Here is a 13,077-nt window from a genome sequence, read left to right as displayed (position 1 = left end):
TGGACAATAGAATAAGAAATTGTAACATAACATTTAATCTAATAAATTTTGTAGGACATATATGGAATCAAAAAGAAATCAAACTCATAAAAGCAGATAGTGAAATCATGTTTCCTATGGTCTGGGTGTGCAAATGTTGCTTGAAGGGTTCAAAATTTCAGTTAGACAAGATTAATATTTTTGGTGATTACAGCTAATAATAATGTATTATATACTTTAAAATTGCTTAGAGAGTAGATTTTTACTGTTTAGTTATGTGAGGTGATACATGTTAACTTGATTCAATCATTTTACAATGCCTATATGTTTCAAAATATCGCATTATACACCATAAATATACACAATTTTAGTTGATCATATCTTACTAAAGTTGAGTACAGATTTTTAAATAATAAAAAAACTGAAAAATAAGTTTTGTGGGAGCAGAGGAGAAAAATTACCATTTGACAATATTGTGCAGATTTGTATATGGTTTTCAATAAATGCTAAATTCTTAAATTCAGCAATAAGAACAAATTTTGACAGGAATAACTAATATTCTTGCAGATTAAGAGAATTAGGAACATTATTCTGTTAAGAGAAAATCTTGTAAAAGATAGCTTAGAGACTTGAATATTTGGGATGTGGTATTGGGAGACCTGGATAGCATGGTGTGGACTTGATGTTAGGAAATTTTTTTAAACGCTGGATAATAAATGAAATCGGGAAGGAGAGTTGGGGTCACACAGGGATGCTTTTAGAATGCCCTCTGTACTGTGCAATGCAAACCTCCCATAACTTCATTCTATTCCTGGAGCCATACTGAAAGGTTCCATCCAATATTGTATAAATAGTGTTTAGCCAGCTTCTACATCGCGGTGAGCAAAATATCCAAGAACAACTTAGACTAGGCAAAACTCCATTGCTGTGGAGCCAAGTTGAAGCGGCACGTCATGGGGGAAGTGCCCAACAGAGAAAAGCTACTGGGGTCCTGGAAAGGTAAGGAAGCAGAGAGAGGAAGGGAGGGAAGAAGGGAAGTAGAAAGGGAAGATACACCTTTCCAGGGCACAATCCCAGTGACCCACTTTCTCCAACCATCCCCCACCTTTCTACAGTTACCACTCAGTCGGTCCACAAAATAGGATGGGTTGATTAGGTTATAGCTCTCATAATCTGATCATTTTACCTCTGAGTATTCCTGCATAAATAGGAGCTTTTGGTGACACTTCATTTGCACAAGACTGACCCATGAGCTTGAACAGTTGAACATTTTTTTTCTAAGCTAGACTCTTTATATTTTTATATTTTATTGTGGATGACTGATATTTTGTGCATTCAAATTAAAACTCCAATTGCATTTCCTGTGATATTTTTCTGCAACATTCTTTTTTTTAAACAAGAATTCCTGTTCTGGTCTTAAAGCAAAACTTAAATTTACTTTGTATATTAGAGAGATGCAAAACTATAGGAGATAAATAATAAATACTGCATAAGACATTCCTATACTCCTTGAGTTTTAATAAAATAATTTTATACTTCTTATAATGTGTAATAATTTTTAAATATTCAAGGTTAATATTTTACATTACAAATATATTTAAATATCCTTGAATATGTATAATAGAGTCACAGGACTAAAATATATATCTTCACATATTTAGTAACAATGATATATAGTTAAAAAATTACAGTTATTTTACAGGGGAGATTTCTACTAAGGATTATTGGCCTTGCTTTCATCTTAATAGATGGAATGATAGCTTTGGTTCACTATTTTTTTATTTCATAACACTGGAAATTTATTACTTTAATATGCATGAATGTAAATATTTTCTAATTTGTTTATAAACATCTGTGGTTTTTATGTACACACCATACATTTTTTTTTCTTCTCAGACACATGTTCTCCACCTTCTTACTCATAGAGAAAAGGTAACTGATTTCTGTCACCCATACTCTAGCCCTAACAATTGTATCCATCACTCAGCTGAGAGGTTCATAAGCTTTTTCTGCCATAGGTCATTTTGGCACTTTGAAGAAACCTATATCCCCTATCTCAGAATATTACTTTTGAATGGATAGAAGTCAAAAGAATTCAGCAGTTACGAGTTATTTAGAAACAGAATCATCAATTTGTAATATATTAATATATATGCTTATTGATACACAAAATAACAAGATTTAGAAATGGATCTAAAAACAATAATTTCAAGAAATGCTGAAATAAAAACATTTCAAAGTATAACAACTAAAATGTAGTCTGATAGTATTTGTCATTTCTGGTTGTCACAAAGTTCCAGGTGTAACTAATACTGTTGCGATTTGTTTCTTAAGTTCATGATTGAAGTGTTGTATTTTAATTACAGGATAATTAAACTAAAAAAAAGGTAACCTTTGCCCATCCACATTTATGGAGCCCGGAACTATATTAGTACATAACCACACATTAAAATCCCTAAGTCTGGAGCATATAAAATGCATTATTTTATTCTCAGTATCTACAAAATATCTAGGAAAAAATTTTTACATCTGCTTTTGTAAAGGTCCACCAAGACATAGGAACAGCATGATACATGAATATCTAGGAAAAATAAAAAATGACAATAAACAGAAACCGCTGAATAGGGCAAAGTCTGTATCAGATCATATTAAAAATTCAATGAACAGTGTTTATTTACCCCAGTTTTTCATCAACTATGACACTAGCTTTATTTTCAGATACATGTGCACATCACTTAATTCTCAGGGCAAAGTTAACTTTATGCTTTAAAGTATAAAGTATTTCCTCATTTCAGTTCACTTGTTCAAAAGTTAAAATTAACAAATATTCACCTCACTTGTGCAAATTAAAGGAAACAGTTCTGATTATATCCCTGGTAAAATAGTACCTACTTTCTGACTGATCCTTTAACATTAGAATATACTGATGATTGTTGAAATTTTTCTAACAAATGTTTTTTTCTAGCTCCTTCACACTTAGACTGAAAATAGTTTGCAAGTAATAATAATAATAATACTCTATATTTGATATCAATTGCTGTTAAACATTTTCACAACTATTGTTGCTTTAGTGCTACCATTAATATTTTGATATCAGCAAAGCAAATAATGTTACTATTATGTCAATCAGAGTACCAACAGGAAACACGTGGCAGCTTTCAAAAAGGAAATTTTGGGGAGAGTTTATTCACAAGATTACAAATGTTAGCATAGGCGAATCATAGTGGTTGGCACAATAGCCCAGGGTCCTGGCCTGAAGAAGCAAGAGGTTTCTGAAATATCAGATAGTGTGGAGAATCAGATGCCTGAAAGAAACAGTAAGCTTCATTCAGAAGCATAACTCACTAGAGGTGGTCTTACAAGGAGGAATGGTAGCAGGAAAAATTATCCTGACATCTCTCCTACTCTCTTTCTAGTCTTTCTTGCCAAGGAAACCTATTGCTTGACCCAAACCAAAGCCAGAGGTTGCAGGAACTTTTATGTAGTCCAAAAAAGTCAGCATCCTCTGACTAAAATTTTGTGAGAAAAGATAAAGATAAATGTGAAGAGCAGATGGAAGAGACCAGCACAGTTGTGCACATTCAATAGAACTGGGTCAATTAGCGCTTTGCTCCAGAATATTGTTATTAAAACCACTTAATTGAAAGAGAATAACTCTACAGAACATAATCAGGAAAACAATTTTACACCCTACCGCCTGCATGCAAGCCCACTCAGGGGGTGCTTGTTCCCTATCCCTTGGGAAAGCCAAAGGTAGACACTGTAGCTCTGGTAGTCATACTGGAATAATAAGAATCCATTTGCTTACTTTTAGTTGAAAAATAACTATCTTCCATAATTAAAATACCCAGTCTTATGTCTTAGCCCAAACCATGAAAATTATTAAAGCTTTCCTTTCCCCAGCCTTGATCCATTCGTGCTGGGAAGCTGCAGTGGGAAGGGCCTGTGGTCAGTTTAATCTTCACCCTCCTGCCACTACAGTAGGCCCCCTTTAGTCTCCTCCAGAATGGAGACTGGAGATGCAGAGAGGTGAAGTCTTACTTGACTAATCCAGTCATGATCTGACTTAAGTGCTCCCTGGCCTTTATAAACACCCAGAGAAGACTCCTTATCAGGACTTTTTTTTTGCAGATCATCACATAACCCCCACTGGGAACATATTTATAAACATTCTGGCCTCCAGATGTACTCCTTTTCTGACAGGATGTGCTCCACCCTCATCCTATCCTCTGAGCTTCTCCATTTGACACCACCACCAACATCCTGCTGAATTTGCTTCACCCATCACCTCTGGCAGAGAGACCTTAGGGCAATTTTCCCTTCATAGTTAATCTAGGCCAGCTCCATCCACATGGTCCACATCCTTGACTTTGTTTACTAAAAGGGAAGCTGTTCCTTATGTAGTCATTCCTCTGAGCTCTGGTATCAAGCCTACTCTCACAGCTTCTTGACCTTTAGATTTTGTAGGCATTGTTCCATCAGGTCTTTCATACTTCCTGGGTACATCTCACTCTGAGTGTTTTTCCCGAAGACCCCTATTTGAAGGTAGAGGATAAATGCTGCTCTTCGCCAATAACTCCTTCCCAAGAAATTCTTTCCTACTGACCTATTCAACCTCAATTCTTTTATTGGACTAAGGTTGGAAAAAATCAGTTTGCAGCAACATTCTTTGCAAATACTACATAAGTCTAGCACCTTACTTTAGAATGCAATAGGAAATATTTGCCGCCTACTTTTGGACCACAGCCAAAAACTGAAATAGAAAAAATCCTATTTGAACACTGATACATTATTTACTCTTTAACATTTTGTAACACTCTAAGAAGGAAGTGCTATGATTCCCATTTTATTGTGTACTTTCAGAAAGAAAAATGAGTTTCCTGAGATTACCTAACTATAAATGATGGATCAAATTGTGTGATTTAAAGTCCAATGACTTTTCCACTTAAAGCTACTTTCAACAAAGAAATTAAAGCTCTGTATGAATAAGGTGATTATCCGAGACCAAGAACAGTTCACTTTGAATGTATGCACTGAATAAATACTCTCCTGGCTTTCTTTCCTAAGCCAGACATAGGTTCAGAGTAAAGTTGAGAAGAGCAGTGCCAGATTTAATTTGTCAGATATGACTGCTCTTCTGGATGACAGTCCCAGAGACTAAGATAAAATCCCTAACATTTTATTTCCTTTCTAATTCATTGTAAATCCTGTGGCAGACCTAGGCCAACCTCTACATCTTATGATTTTTGCTGATTCTTTTTAGCTCTTATTTGGTGATGCCCAAAGGAAGTAGTTCAAAATGGGCTTCATTTCAGATGTGAGAAACACAGAAAAAGGATTCTGATTGTGGTGCCCTTGCCTCCTTCTTTCCTTCTAGTTAAAAAGCCTGACCATGAAATGAGAAATGCCCTTGAGCATAATGGTCTTGGACCATTCTTGCCAATTAATGCTCTTTATTGCCTGTCTCTTCTCACCTCAGCTCAACACCACAAAAATGCAACAGTCCTTTACCTTTTCTCCCCACCTAACTTATGTCATGAAGATTTAAACTTTCTTACAAAAGGGAAAATATTTGATTCAATACATAGGCTTTGCGATGTGTATTACTCATCCCTCCAAAAAGAAATTTTTATAATACATTTTTGTGTGAATCCATTTGTTGGATAGAAGTTTTAAAAGTTTCATTAGATCCTCAGAGAGGTTCATGAACCAAATAAATGCAGATCCCTTTGCCCTATCCTACTACTCTACAGGACTTTCCAAATTAAGCATACCTGGATCTTTCTACAACTATCTAAATTTCATTATTTGATCCCAGTGCTAATGGCTTCGTTCTGAATGCCTATTTATGTAGTTCATTCCTTGCGAAAATATTTCAGAAGTTAATATTTCTATTCTGCATCATCGTCATAAATTTAACAGCAAACTGTTTAAAATCGAATTACCACTTTTTTATTTTATTTTTTTAAATTTTGATTCATTGTACACAAATGGGGTACAACTATTGTTTCTCTGGTTGTACACAAAGTAGAGTCATACCATTTGCGTAATCATACACGTACACAGGGAAATGATGTTTGTCTTATTCTATTTTCTTTCCTTAAATTACCACTTTTGAGATAAAATTCTAAAAGTCAAAAGTTAACTTATGCTGAGTGAAGTAGTGTTTTCTTTCATCATTCTAAAGTTGCACTGCTGATTATGAAGGAACCAACCAGTTCCCTACTCCATGTGCAGAAGCTCTAATGAGGGAAACATTGACCCCTTCTTCTACCTGTGTTCACTTCTTCCCAGGGGAATAGCCTCTTCTGGTGATTGGTCAGTTTGGGAGGAGTAGTTGAGTATGTTCAGCTCATTCACTTGCTCCCTGTTTTTATTAGATAGCAATGCCTAGTTATGTAAATCTGTCTAAGCCAGGCAGAAAACATAAGAAAACCCTATGAAATGCAGATGTAAAGTCATATTCAACATTCAGTTTTGTCAGTAATAAAAATGGCATGTTGACTTCTATACATTGAACACATATTTTATTTCCCTATTACTTCTAAATGTGGACTTGGTAGTGGGGAGAAGGCTTTATGTAATAGCTAGTTAAAACCACATCATCACTCAGATTTAATGTGATACTTCATTCTAACATTCTGGAATTTGAATTTGAAAATCTGTCTTTCTGTGGACTTTTGATTATTTCCTTCTCATCCCTCACAGGGCCTTGCTGAGTACTTCATTTTTTACAGGTTTTTTACAGGTCAGTCCTTCCAAGCTTGTATAGTTACTTTTCAATCCTACTGTTCCCATTTCTTAATTTTACCCTTGAATTGTAAATTATAGTAACCACAATTACAAGATTCAGGGGTGACTATTTGCCTTATTATTTCCACATGCTTCCTAAGTTTTCCTGGAATTCCCATATTGTGTGTGATCTCTTGATACTGTTTGGTAATAGGTATCAGTTGTAATGAAACAAATTATCCAAAATTGAGCAGCTTAAAGAAAGAATATCATGCTAAGTGAAATAAGCCAATCCCAAATAACCAAAGGCCAAATGTTTTCCCTGGTAAGTGGATGATGATATATAATGGGGGTGAGCGAGTCATGGGTAGGAGAAGAATGGAGGAACTTTAGATTACGTAGAGGGAAATGAGAGGGAAGAGGGGCCAGAGGTATGAAAAAAAGGTAGAATGAGACAGACATCATTACCCTATGTTCATGTATGATTACATAAATGGTATGAATCTACATCGTTCACAACCATAGAAACGAAAAGATGTTCCCCATTTGTGTACAATGAATCAAAATGCAGTCTGTAAAAATAAAAAAAGGAATAATTTTTAAAAAAGGAAAGCAACAAGCTGAAGTATTCATTTCCAAAATGGCCCACTCACTGGATTGGCAGTTTAGATTCCCAGTTCCTCACCAGCTATTGGCAAGGCCTTAGTTCTACCCTATGAAAACCTCTTTAAAGGACTGTGAGAGTGCACTTAGGAAATGGCTGCTGGTTTCCCCACACCCTCCAGGCAGTCATCCAACAAAGCAAAGCAGGAGGTGCAGCAGCTTCCTCATTTCATGTGGTCTTTCCACAGGATCCTTGGTGACAGAAGTCAGCTCTGCCCATGTGCAAGGAGACTATATAATGATAGAATTATTGGGGGCCACAGCCCGGTCACTGCACATAGACACAGTACAAAAGTAATTCACCTCCTGTTTTACTAACCCAAATTACGTCCTCAGCCATTACCATTTATTCCCTTTTTGCATAGTACTGAATATTGATGGAGCTGTATGACTCTCTTGAAGAGGCCTAGCATTTTATTGCCTGTTTAAAGTGGAGCAGCAAATCTGACTATTGTTTTTAAGGAACATTCTCCATGCTCTGATTCCAAGTTTCTTTCCTTGGAACTCAAAACCATAAACAGGATAAGTCAAAGTTGTTGTTGTGTCCAACAGTTGGAGAGAAAACGTTTTAAATGCACATGAATCGACCTTTACACATGAAATTAATGAACTGCTAGTCTGGAAAATAAGCCTTACAAATTGTAGAGGCATGGTTTTCATAAAGAACTTGTTCTCAAACCACGATGCAATTAAATAAATAACAAAAGAAAGACCAAAAAAGAAGGCATAATCCTCTGTCATTTAATGAGATTAGAGCTGTCTGAAGACCAAAACTACTTATGTATAGAACAGGAAAGAAAATTATCATTATTAATGGCCACAAGTCATCCCCCCCCACACACAAAAATAACAAAACAAATAAAGGAATGTATTTTAAAAAGACAATGTAACATTATCATGTAGGGTCCACCACAAAAATATTATATAAGGTTAGTTTATATTAGAAAATCAATTAATGGAATTGACAAATAAAAGAAACAAGGTACATCATCTCAATAGATGCAAAAAAGCATTTGATAAAATTCAACATCCATTCCTGAGTGAAATAACCAGTAAATTAATAATAAAAGGAAGCTTTTGGAACCAAGGAAGGGACACCTATTAAAAACACCTACTATACATATTCTTAACTGACACCACTAACAACAAATCCTACAAACTGTGAAAGATTTTTATGGAGAAAATTATTAACAGTTCATTCAAGGCATTAAAAATAACCTAAATAATAAATGCTCTTGAATAATCAGTCTCATTATCATGAAGATTTTGATTCTGTTCAACTGACTTACCTGTTAGATTCAATACAATTTTAGTCTATATTACGATAGAATTTCCATAAAACTTGGCAAGCTGAATCTATTATTAGGATAGAGATGATTATTAAATGAGGTATGAAAATATCACTATATATTATTTTCATGAGAAACACAACAAGAAATATTAATCACAGATGGGAGAAGATATTTGAATATATATAACTGACAAAGTTTAATATTCAGAGTATTCCAGGCCCTCCTACAAATAAAGACTTAAAGGAAAAGCAAACCAATAAAAACAACAGACAACAGACTTAAGCAGGCACTTCCAAAATAAACAAATGAAAATGTGAATAACCTCATTAGTATTTAGGGAAAATCAATTAACAGCAAACCACATATGACTACTGGATACATTAGACTGGCAAAATCAAATTCTTACAATACAAGTGTTGTCATAAATTTGAAATAGTAGGAACTGTCACATACTGCTCTCAGGTGTGTAAATTGGTACAACTTTGGAAACTTTGGTCTATGACATAAAATGAAGTATAAGCATAGCTGGCAATTCGACTTCTGTAGAATTCTGTGTAAGAAAAAGTTCAGCAGAACAGTCTATAATAACCAAAAGGAAAATACCTCAATTTTTCATTCATGGTAGAATGGACAACCCATTTTTTATTCATGTGATGAAATCTTATACAGCAACTATAAATAACTACAGCTACACATGTTAACATGGAAAATAACATAATATCTAATCTCAAAATACATAATACATAATATTTGTTGAAAGACAAAGATCATACATAATTCCTTTTATGATTGATAAAACTTGTTTATAACATGACATTTTGATGTGATTATACACTGGGAAGTTGTTGTCAAAATAGAGCTAGCATATCCATCTTTTCACATAGTTACCTTCTTTTTTTGTAATGAAATACATAAGATCTACTCTAGCCCATTACTGGCATAGGCCTGTAATCCCAGGAAGCTGAGGCAGGAGGATCTCAAGTTCAAAGCCAGCTTTAGCAACTTAATGAGGCCCTAAGCAATTCAGCAAGACCCTGTCTCTAATAAAATATTAAAAGGGGCTATGGATATGGCTCAGTGGTTAAGTGTCCCTGTGTTCAATTCCTGGTACCAAAAAAAAAAAAACCTACCCTACTAGCAAATTTCAAGTATATAATATATTCAAACAATAAACAACCATTATTAATATTAACATTAGTACTATCAGTACTAGTAGTAGTATGAACATCATTATTATTGACTATGTCACCATGCTGTACATTAGGTCGGCAGTACATGGTTCATTTTAAGTACAATTCCAGAACTATCTAAAGTAAATATCAGATTTTTTAATTTTTTATTTGTTCTAATTAGTTATACATGACAGTAGAATGCATTTATGCATTTTGATAAATCATACATAAATGGAGAATAATTTCTCGTTTTTCTGATTGTACATGTTGTAGGATCACATCAGTCATGCAGTCATATACATACATGAGGTAATAATGTCTGTTTCATTCTACTATCTGTCTACTGCCACACCCCGATTCCCTTCACTCCCCTCTACCTAAAGTAATTCTATTCTTCCCAGCGCCCTCGCCCCATTGTGTTTCTTTGGGACTGGCTTATTTCACTTAGCATGATATTCTCCAATTCCATTCATTTACCAGCAAATGCCATAATTTCATAATTTCATTCTTCTTTAAAGCTGAGTAATATTTCATCATATATATATCCATATATATATATATATATATATATATCACATTTTCTTTATCCATTCATCTTTTGAGGGACAACTAGGTTGGTTCCAAAGTTTAGCTATTGTAAACTGAACTGCTATAAACAGTTGACACGGATGCATCACTGTAATATGCAGATTTTAAGTCCTTTGGGTATAAACTGAGGAGTGGGACAGCTGGGTCAAATGGTGATTCCAGTCCACGTTTTCTGAGGAATCTCCATACTGCTTTTTGAAGAATACATACATAGATAATAAGATTAGGAAAAGCAGAGAATGATTAGGCTTCAGTCCATACATTGCCTCTGGGACTGAGCCAGAGAGGTATGCAGTTTGCACGTGGGACACTGGAATGTCAAAAGTGCTGGATAATATTCTATTTCTTGTGCTGGTGCTAAAAATAGTAGAATCCCTTTCGTTTTCTTTACACAGATTATAAATAAATTTAGAGTCTTTATATGAAGTGATTCCTGATAAAATGTTTAAATGCAAATTTTCTAAATGCCCTTTTAGAATGTTCAAGTACCTTTAGAAATGGAATTATCAAAGAATATAAATTTTAAAGAAAATCCTATTTAACATCAGAAGTCAATATTTTAGTGTACACTAAACTATATAGTTTAATCATGTTTAAAATCATGTTTAAAAGAGACAATCAAGCCCAGAATGGCTGCTCACCATAATCCCAGCAACTAAGGAGGCTGAGGCAGAGGATTGCAAGTTTAAAACGCTGCAGATTATAGAAGAAAAAGTAGGTCCAGATCTTCAACATGTCGGCTTAGGACCAGACTTCCTCAACAGAACTCCCATAGCACAAGAAATAAAAGCAAGAATCAATAACTGGGATAGATTCAAACTAAAAGGATTTCTCTCAGCAAAGGAAACTATCAGCAATGCGAAGAAAGAGCCTACAGAGTGGGAGAATATCTTTGCCAATCATACTTCAGATAGAGCACTAATCTCCAGAATCTATAAAGAACTCAAAAAACTCTACACCAACAATGCAAATAATCCAATCGACAAATGGGCTAAGGAAATGAATAGACACTTCACAGAAGAAGATGTACAAGCAATCAACAATCATATGGAAAAAAATGTTCAACATCTCTAGTAATAAGAGAAATGCAAATCAAAACCACTCTAAGATTCCATCTCACCCCAATTAGAATGGTGATTATCAAGAATACAAGCAACAACAGGTGTTGGCGAGGATGAGGGGAGAAAGGTACACTCATACATTGCTGGTGGGGCTGCAAATTACTCTGGAAAGCAGTGTGGAGATTCCTCAGAAAGCTTGGAATGGAACCACCATTTGACCCAGCTATCCCACTCCTTGGCCTATAGCCAAAGGACTTAAAATCAGCATACTACAGAGATACAGCCACATCAATGTTCATAGCTGCTCAATTCACAATAGCCAGAACCAACATAGATGTCCTTCAAATGATGAATGGATAAAGAAACTGTGGTATATATATACAATGGAATATTACTCAGCCATGAAGGATGATAAAATTATGGCATTTGCAGGCAAATGGATGAAATTGGAGAATATCATGCTAAGTGAGATAAGCCAATCTCAAAAAACCAAAGGTCGAATGATATCACTAGTAAGTGGATGATGACACCTAATGGGGGGGTGGGAGGGGTTAGTGTTAGGGTTAGAGTTAGGGTTAGGGAGGGGGGCAAGAATGGAGGAAGGAAGGACTGTATAGAGGGAAAAGAGGGGTAGGAGGGGTGGAAGGGGTAGGGGGAAGGGAAAAAAATAACAGAATGAATCAAACAACATTACCCTATGTAAATTTATGATTACACAAATGGTACACCTTTACGCCATGTACAAACAGAGAAACAACATGTATCCCATTTGTTTACAATAAAAAATTTAAAAAATTTTTAAAAATTAAAAAAAAAAAAAAAAAAAAAACGCTCAGTACCCTGTCTCAAAATAAAAAATACAAAGGACTGGGGTCTAGTTCAGTGGTAAAGTACCCCTGCGTTCAATTCCCAGCATGGAAAAGAAAAATAAAAACATGAAAAAAAAAATCATTCTTTTTATATTAGTTTGACAAATATTCTAAACCTTTAAACTACTTACAGAATATTTTAGAATGAAAAAGATGGATTGTTTCAAATGCATGTAGAATAAGCCATGTCATACCATCATTTTGTCACAAGAGGGACTAGATACTCAGAAAGTACAGCTTTCCTTTTTGATCTTAAGAATGTTTCTCTAAGGACTGGAGTTGTAGCTCAGTGAGAGAGTGCTTGTCTAGCATGTGTAAGACACTGGATGATTTTTAGCAATGCCTAGAAATAGATACATTTAAAAAATAAAGGTTCACTGACAACTAAAAAATATTTAAAATATTAAAAGAAATACTGCTCTAACATTTTTATACACTGTGTATTTGTCAATGCATGTGTTTCATAGTACTATTATACTTTTATAATAACAGCAAAATAACTTCTAGCTTACTATTTTCCTTCTGAATTGATAAAAATTATATAGAAATTCTTTAAAATACTGAACTATTATGATTTTATGTACTTTTAGAAATAAAAGTTTTGTTTTTATATGAGCACTAATGTTGAGCAGATGTGTGTATATATAATATATATATAAAATATATATTTATATAAACAATATATGTCATATATATGCTTTATTTTTAAATTCAATTTCTA

General features: G+C 34.4%; 2 protein-coding genes across 2 annotated transcripts in view; one reads left to right on the top strand and one right to left on the bottom strand.

The window, feature by feature from the left end:
- Positions 1-13,077, bottom strand: part of UTS2B (urotensin 2B) — a 50,021-nt gene that overhangs the window by 2,714 nt on the left and 34,230 nt on the right. The gene's annotated exons all lie outside the window — the stretch shown is intronic.
- The window catches only part of OSTN (osteocrin), a 41,119-nt gene that overhangs the window by 16,930 nt on the left and 11,112 nt on the right, over positions 1-13,077 (top strand). The gene's annotated exons all lie outside the window — the stretch shown is intronic.

This window comes from Sciurus vulgaris (genome assembly GCF_902686455.1).
Source record: "Sciurus vulgaris genome assembly, chromosome: 10".
NCBI lineage: Eukaryota > Metazoa > Chordata > Mammalia > Rodentia > Sciuridae > Sciurus > Sciurus vulgaris.
This window is presented reverse-complemented; position numbering and strand designations above follow the sequence as displayed.